At 35.2% G+C, this 7,884-nt stretch overlaps 1 long non-coding RNA gene across 1 annotated transcript; it reads right to left on the reverse strand.

The window, feature by feature from the left end:
* Window positions 1–3,013: 3,013 nt before the first annotated feature.
* On the reverse strand, window positions 3,014–3,228 carry LOC122050998. Its single transcript, XR_006131296.1, has 2 exons — window positions 3,174–3,228; window positions 3,014–3,106 (listed from the first exon to the last, which is right to left on the reverse strand). It is a non-coding gene; the product is annotated as an uncharacterized LOC122050998 (long non-coding RNA).
* Between the last annotated feature and the right edge of the window lie 4,656 nt (window positions 3,229–7,884).

Here is a 7,884-nt window from a genome sequence, read left to right on the forward strand (position 1 = left end):
TCTACCAATAATAGCCATAATGTTTAACAGTATAATACTTCATAGTTAACCAAATATTTACGGGTCAATTTTTGATTACGGTGCACCGTGAAATTAGTTTCCTCTAATAGGAAAATTAATTGATTTGAATATTAACAGGATAACTAGATTAAAAATAATAATAATATAATTATGACGGATATGGGAGGCCAGGTTAGATAAGGGCAAGGTAAAAGTCAAGTCATAGATAGAAGCTAAAGCGGTCCATTAGACTCCGCCAACTCAGTTTTATGAGACTACATTAGCTTGGTCTTCAGGGTTTTTCAGTATAGTTACTTTTGATTGGGACCCATATAATGATTTACCAGATCTTTAAAAAAAAAAAAAAAAAAAAAAAAATCTGCTATCTTAGTTGTCCCCTAGTATCGATCACATGGATATAAGACCGTTTTTTTTAAACCATTTTTCCCAAAGAACGTGTGTAACGTAATAGGTACTAATAACATGGGTAATATAGTCATTATTCATGAAAGACGTGGACAAAAGCGGGAGTAGTATAAGGATGCAGCTGCAATCCTATTTAAAGTCGCCTGCTCCCACAGGCACAAAACACACACATAAAAACATTCAAACTCTTCTACTATTTTGTCTTTATTTCTCCCTAACCCCTATACTAACTTGATCGTCGAAGTGATCACACTGAGTTCAACCTCAACACTCATTCTAATCTCTCATTATCAAAGTATCATCTGTAACCTTCTCCACAATAGTTATTTTTTTGTTGACCGACCGACCATGATCTCAAACCAGAACAGTGCTACTGATTCAACTTGTATTTCCGAACATATTATTACAACTGAGAAAAATAGTTAGGGGGTGTTTGGTTCTTTCCTAAAAATAGGAATCAGAATGAGAATCATTGTATTGTAGAATGGGAATGAGTATGAGCATGGATATCACTCTTAAAAGCAATGTTTAGTTAGTTGCATATTTTCTATCGGAATAAATCAAAATTTCCTTTTTTACCCTTAAAGGAAAATAAGAGGAAAAATTAGATGTGAGAGAAAGATGAATGTGAGAGAAAAATATGATGAAAGAGAATGATGAGAGAAAAAGTATGATGAGAGAAAAAATGTGATGAGAAAGAATGAAGAGAGAAAAAGTATGATGAGAAAAAATGAGAAAAGAGAGTGTAATAGAAGAGAGCATAATAAGAGAAGACGAGAGAGAAAATATGATGTGAGAGGAAGTATGATTGGAGAGGATGAAAAAAGAGAAAATGTAATGAGAAAAAATAAGGAGAGAGAGTGTGATGAAGACGATGGCCGGAGCGAATATTCAGCAGCGAATATTCTACCTGTGATGAAGACGATGGCCGGAGCAAAAAATTAGAGACGGAACTTAAATATTCCGTCGCAAGGCATTGACATTTCAAACAATTTCAGTATAATCAGCGACGGAAAATTAAAGTTTCGTCGCTAGATATCGTTATAACAGTATTTTCCATGGAGAAATTAGAGACGGAATTTTAAAATTCCGTCTCTAATACCTGGAGATTTCAGCAGCACAATTTTGTTCCTGCAGTCATCCTTTTTCACATTTTATAATAATCTAAACCATCACATACAAACAACACAAAACTCACCAAATAACAATGCATTCATACAAAAGACTTTATCCAAGCACAAAACAATAATCCAAGCACAAAACTTAAACTAAATATCCAATCAAAAAACATAGATAAATATCTAAACATCTCCAACCATAAATACCTGATTGTATAGTACTACAACATCTGAAATTTAAAAACACAATACAACACCATCTAGCAAAGAAAATCCAATCCTAAGCTAGCAAGTAGTAATCAATCCTGCAAAAATGTTAATACGATAGATTACTAATAAAAAAAGAATAAACTAATTCACAATTATGAGTAACATATTAAATTTAATATTATGAATTTATTTTACATACCTGAAAGCTAGTTAGGTTATATGATGATGGTGTTGTATAGACATCAACGTTCCTGAAAAGATATAATACAATGTTAGACATAGTTTCATTAGTGAAAACAAAAACTTAAAAAGTTAAACATCAAGATACCTATCACAATCTATGGATCAGGAGGATTATTAGGGTCTTGAGTATCCTGAGAGGCAAAACGATGCGCCGTTGCACTCATTTGATCTAAGAAAGCCTGCATATCCCACCCAATTTTCTCAAGATCCAATCGGGATTGCCGCTCTGCGCGAAATTCAGCCTCCAAGGTCGAGAGTCGAGTCTTCAAATCTGCGTTTTCCTGTTCTAAGACGTCTACTCTAGCAGATGATTCGGATGCACTCGATGATGTGCTGGGACGACCCTTGGCCCTAGGAGTCATCGCCTGATCATATACAACTCTCGCCTGAGCCCCAAGACCATATAGGGTGGAGGTCTTTTTCCTTCCACCAACCACATCATAATAAATTTCATTTATCTGGTTAGTGGATAGAGTCTGCTCGATCACCTCCCTCTAAACTAGGCTGAGACGCCTGTGCAACCCTAGCAGCAATTTCTTCCTATTTACATTAAAAAAAGGTATTGTCAGATATTTACTAAAATGATAGATAATCATTGTTAATAGTTAAATATATTCAAGTGTAGAATCTTACGTCTAATGTCGACGATCGACGATCTATAAAGTTGCCATCTTTTGACTTGTGTGTCTTGGTAAATATCTCCCAACAAGTAGGAGGTCGCTGTAGATCATGTTCCTGAATATTAAAGAATGTAAATAATTCCATTGATATAGTCTAGGTACAAAACTCTTATAGAATTTTAAAATTGGAAACCAAAAGTCTAAGGCATGCTCGACGATCGATCGGGATGCAGCGGTATGTTTTGTCGCTCTGGTACTAGGGCCAGCCAGCTCACTCTTTCTATTGGCTCGAGCTTTCATTGCATTTTCCTACCATCTGTCTGCAGCCCAGATGGCTCGCCATGCATCCCAAATGTTCTCAGGTACATAGGATGGTTTTATTCCCTTTTGTCTTGCTTTATATAGCATGTCTTTGTATAGTTTGGCACAAGCTGCGTTCCAGGTAGCATAAAATTCTGCCTCGTGCTCTGTCTCCCAAGTATATCTTTTCTGCAATAATACATTCACAAATTATTATAAAAAACATAACAAAATCATGATAATTAAATTTGCTTACCAAAAACTCATCGTAATAAAATTGCTTCATATCTGGGTCTACCCGCTTCCATGTAATACCAGCGGGACTAAATCGCTCTTTAAATTTCGAGGTGATGTATGCAGCTACTCTATGACCATCTGGGGTAAAACTGCATTTAACAAATAAAATAAACCAAATATGTTAAAAAAATAGATGCAGCGAATAAGACTAATAACACCAATACTTACCAACCCCCGATAATCCGTAGAACAATCTGGCCACCAGCATCAGACATGTCTATATCTGCAGAATTACATTATAACACATACGCATGCACACTAGGTTTAATCAAACAAATAATAATGACTAATAGAGTAAAACAAGTGATATAACTATGAATTTTTAGATCTAAAATTTAACTGAACAATGCTTAATCTGGATATATAACAATTTTAATCATTAACATTTTGGAGATCCTCCTCACTAGACTCTGTATGTTCAATAAGCTCCTCAATGCTGGATATTTCTCCATCATCTATCTCCTCATAAGGTACATTAACATCTACAAGTAATTGAGATGTTGATTGAATTTGAGAATCTTCTGAATATATCTCCACTGTATCATTTTGAAATGCATCGTGGTTTTGGTACACGATATAGTTTGGCATTTCTATGGTAGAGCGTGGCTTTGTTCGACAAACTGCTAACTATTCACTAGCTCTTCTCCTCTTTGTGGGATATTCAAGATAGAAAACCTGCCCCGCTTGTATCGCAAAAATGAAAGGTTCATACTTGTTGAAGCTTTTGTTTGCATTTACCTCAACTAAATTGTAGTTTGGATGTATTCTGGTACCTGTTCTTGGAGTCGGATCATACCAAGAACATTTAAATAACACACATCTTTTGATGGGTAAAGCAGGATATTCAACTTCTATGATTTCTTCAAGTCTCCCATAATAATCAAACTCAGAATTATTGTTGTTGATAGATCCTTTCACACAAACACCCGAATTGAAAGTTAGTCTGCGTGAATCCCGTTGTGTTACGTGAAATTTAAAACCATTAACATAGTAGCTAGAGTAGACTACTATCTTACGGAGAGGTCCTGATGCAAGATTGATTATCCTGGAATCTTGCACATTTGATATTCTTCGATCAGACACCTATAACAATAGTAGAATATAAAATAAGCCTCTGATAATTTAATATGGATGTAAGAAATTAAAATTATCCTCTAACTTACATAAATTTGAAACCATAATGCAAATTCCGTCTCTAATTTTTCAGCTATCTCACTTGCACAAATTGATGGATTTTGTACTTGTAGTTGTTGTTCATACAAGCTGGAAAATAAGCTAATTTTTAGAAAATTACAGTATCAGGAAACAACTTTTTTTTGGATAAATGTTTGATTCCAGAAGTCAACTTACTTTATGTAGGGTTTGACTTCATCACAGTTTAAGAGTATGTATGTCCTCGCAGCATGATATTCTTATGGAGTTAACCATCTAGAAATAGATGCTCCCATTGGCTTGCCAGGAAACTTGAAAATAGAAAGCATAGATGGGTCTCTATAGGTTGTGCATCATCTGAATTTCTAGGACACTTGTGATGTCTGGTTTTTTACATTATCAGCAAAATAATAGGAGCAGAATGAGGATGCTTCTTTAACCAGATAAGCATTACAAATTGACCCCTCAACTCTAGCTTTGTTACGAGCATTATTCTTTAATTTCCTTAAAAACCGTTCAAATGGATACATCCATCTGTACTGGACAGGACCAGCTATTCGTGCCTCGTATGCTAAATGTACTGGTAGATGTTTCATTGAATAAAAAAAACTGGGTAGAAAAATTCGTTCAAGCTTACATAGTATGAGAGGAATGTCTGTTTCTAGTCGAAGAATATCATCCATCATAATACACCTCGCAGTTAAATCTCTAAAATATAGACTCAATTCTGTGAGTGCTTGCCAAACATTTTGAGGAAGTAAGTCATGAAAAGCTACTGGAATAAGTCTTTGCATGAATACATGACAGTCATGACTCTTCATTCCAAACATCTTTAACCTGTTCATATCCACTCATCGAGCCATATTCGAGGCATACCCATCTGGGAATTTGATTTCTTTCAACCAATTACATAAAACTTGTTTACCGTCTTTGTCCAATGTATAACAAGCCTTTGGGAATTTATTGGTTGTTTCATCCTGATGCAACTCTGGTCTGCTAACTAGTTCTTTTAATTCCTCGCGTGATTTTGCAGTGTCTTTAGTTTTTCCATGCACATTCATCGCAGTGTTAAAAATATTATCAAAGAAAATTTTCTCAATATGCATTACATCTAAATTATGTCGAATAAGTAGATACTTCCAATATGGTAGCTCCCAAAAAATACTCCTTTTCTTGCAACCACACTTGCACTGCCTAACGATGTATTTATTTATCTCATCAGAATTAGTCTCAGCTACTGGTAGAAAACCATAACTGTCTATTTGGTTAAGGATTTCTTCACCTGACTTGATTGTTGGAGGAAGTTTTCTAACTACAACATTCCTAATGAAAATTTTCTTATTTCGCCTGAAAGGGTGGTCAACTGGTAAAAATTTACGATGATTATCAAACCAAGATACCTTCCCACTGCAGGGTAATGAAAATGCATCAAACTCTGTCATGCAATGTGGGCATGCTAATTTACCAGACGTGCTCCATCCTGACAACATTAAGTATGCTAGAAAATCACTGATCGTCCATAATAATGTAGCATGCAATCTAAAATTAGTTTTACTTGCAACATCATAAGTTACTGACCCTATATTCCATAAATCATTCAACTCGACAATCAGAGGTTGCAAAAAAATATCAATCTTCTCTTTTGGATTAGTTGGCCCTGGAATAAGTACAGTAAAGAACATGAATTCATCTTTCATACACATCCATGGTGGTAAGTTATAAAGTGTTATTATAACGGGCCAAGATGAATATTGCTGTCCAGACTGACCAAAAGGTTGAAATTCATCTGCAGAAAGTCCGAGTCTCACATTACGTGGCTCCATTGCAAATGAGGGAAATATTGTATTAAGATGTTTCCATGCAGGCGAGTCACAAGGATGACACATTATACCTTCTTCGTGTACATGCTCATGATGCCACCTCATGTAGCTTGCTGTTGCAGTAGATGCGTATAAACGTTGGAGTCTAGCAGTTAACGGGAAATAATACATAACTTTCCATGAAACCTTTTTATTTTTCTTCCCTGGAATTCGACTACTATGCTTATAACGAGGGTGAGTACAGATTCTGCATTCAATCAGTTCACTGTCTTCTTTCCAAAATATCATGCAGTTATTAATGTAACAATCAATCCTCTCTACCGGCAAACCTAAACCTCTCACCAATTTTTTTTTTATTGTAAAAGCTATCAGACATTATGTTATCAGCAGGAAGTAACTCAGACATCAATTGACAGATGTCATCGTAACATCTTTCTGAAAAATGATGCTCTACCTTTATGTTCAATAATCTTGCAGTAGCTGATAATTGAGAATGACCAGACGGAATCCCTTCCCACACTTCTCTTTCACTAGCCTTTAACATGTCATACATTTGTTGAACTTCAAGTGTTGGTACATCATCTATATTTGAATGATCAACAGCATTAATAGCGTCATAAACCATTGATTGCATTCTCATTAGATGATAATTCCCCTAAAGGAGTTGTGCCTGATGATGAAGGATCCGAGGTTCCAATACGGTGAGACAAATAAGGCTCTCCATGACAGTACCAGTTGTAGTAATTTGGAACAAATCCTTTTTTACATAGATGTACTTTGACAATATCCTCGTCATGAAAAGCTTTATTTCTACATTTGGAATGATTACACGGACAACGTAACATGACACCATCCATACATTCTGGATGACTCTTCGCAAAGTTCACAAACTCTTCAACTCCAGCATAATAGTCATCTCGGATAAATCCATTTTCTAATCTATTGTACATCCAATCTTTGTTCAAGTACATTGAAACTTGTAGGTAAAAGAAGGAACCCCCGAATGGGAAAAGATTGCAAACGAGGCTGCAAGGACAATTCCTGGAAGGGAAAATGGAGGGAATTGTGACATCAAAAATCTAAGTACAGGCTCAAAAGTGTATCTTCCAGTATTCGTGGAAGGAGCAAATCTTAGTACAGGTGATATGCACTTTTCGCAAGGAGATGGTGAAATCACATTTTGTGGAGCAATAGAAATGAGTGGATTCCTAGAACTCAAGTAATTATTCAAACTCTCAGTTGCATTCTTGTTTATATGCTTCTACATATACATGATTTCAGTAAGCATCAAATATGAAGTCATAAAAGAAAATTTAACCAGAAGCAAGAAATATGGTAGAAATGAGTATAACTGTTGAACATAACCATTGAGCAAAACTAGCATGTGATGAATTCCAAAAAAGCTTGAAGAATAAATTTTCCATTGGCACAATGGCACATTAGGAATTCTCAAAGGCAAGCATGTAAGGAGATAATCATTAGTATCTTCATAGCTTAGTCAACTTAGAGTGTTAAGAGTGTTTACTCTTATCAGTAAACAAATATTTTCATATCGATGAGTGCTGGCTGTAATGCTTTTGTGATATGCATTTGTAAACGTTCCAATACATTTGAAAACAACCATGGTGAAAAAAAACAATGAATGTGTGAAGAATATGAATTAGTAACTACTTCAAATTTATATTGAGACTAAAACAT

Source organism: Zingiber officinale, chromosome 3A (genome assembly GCF_018446385.1).
Source record: "Zingiber officinale cultivar Zhangliang chromosome 3A, Zo_v1.1, whole genome shotgun sequence".
NCBI lineage: Eukaryota > Viridiplantae > Streptophyta > Magnoliopsida > Zingiberales > Zingiberaceae > Zingiber > Zingiber officinale.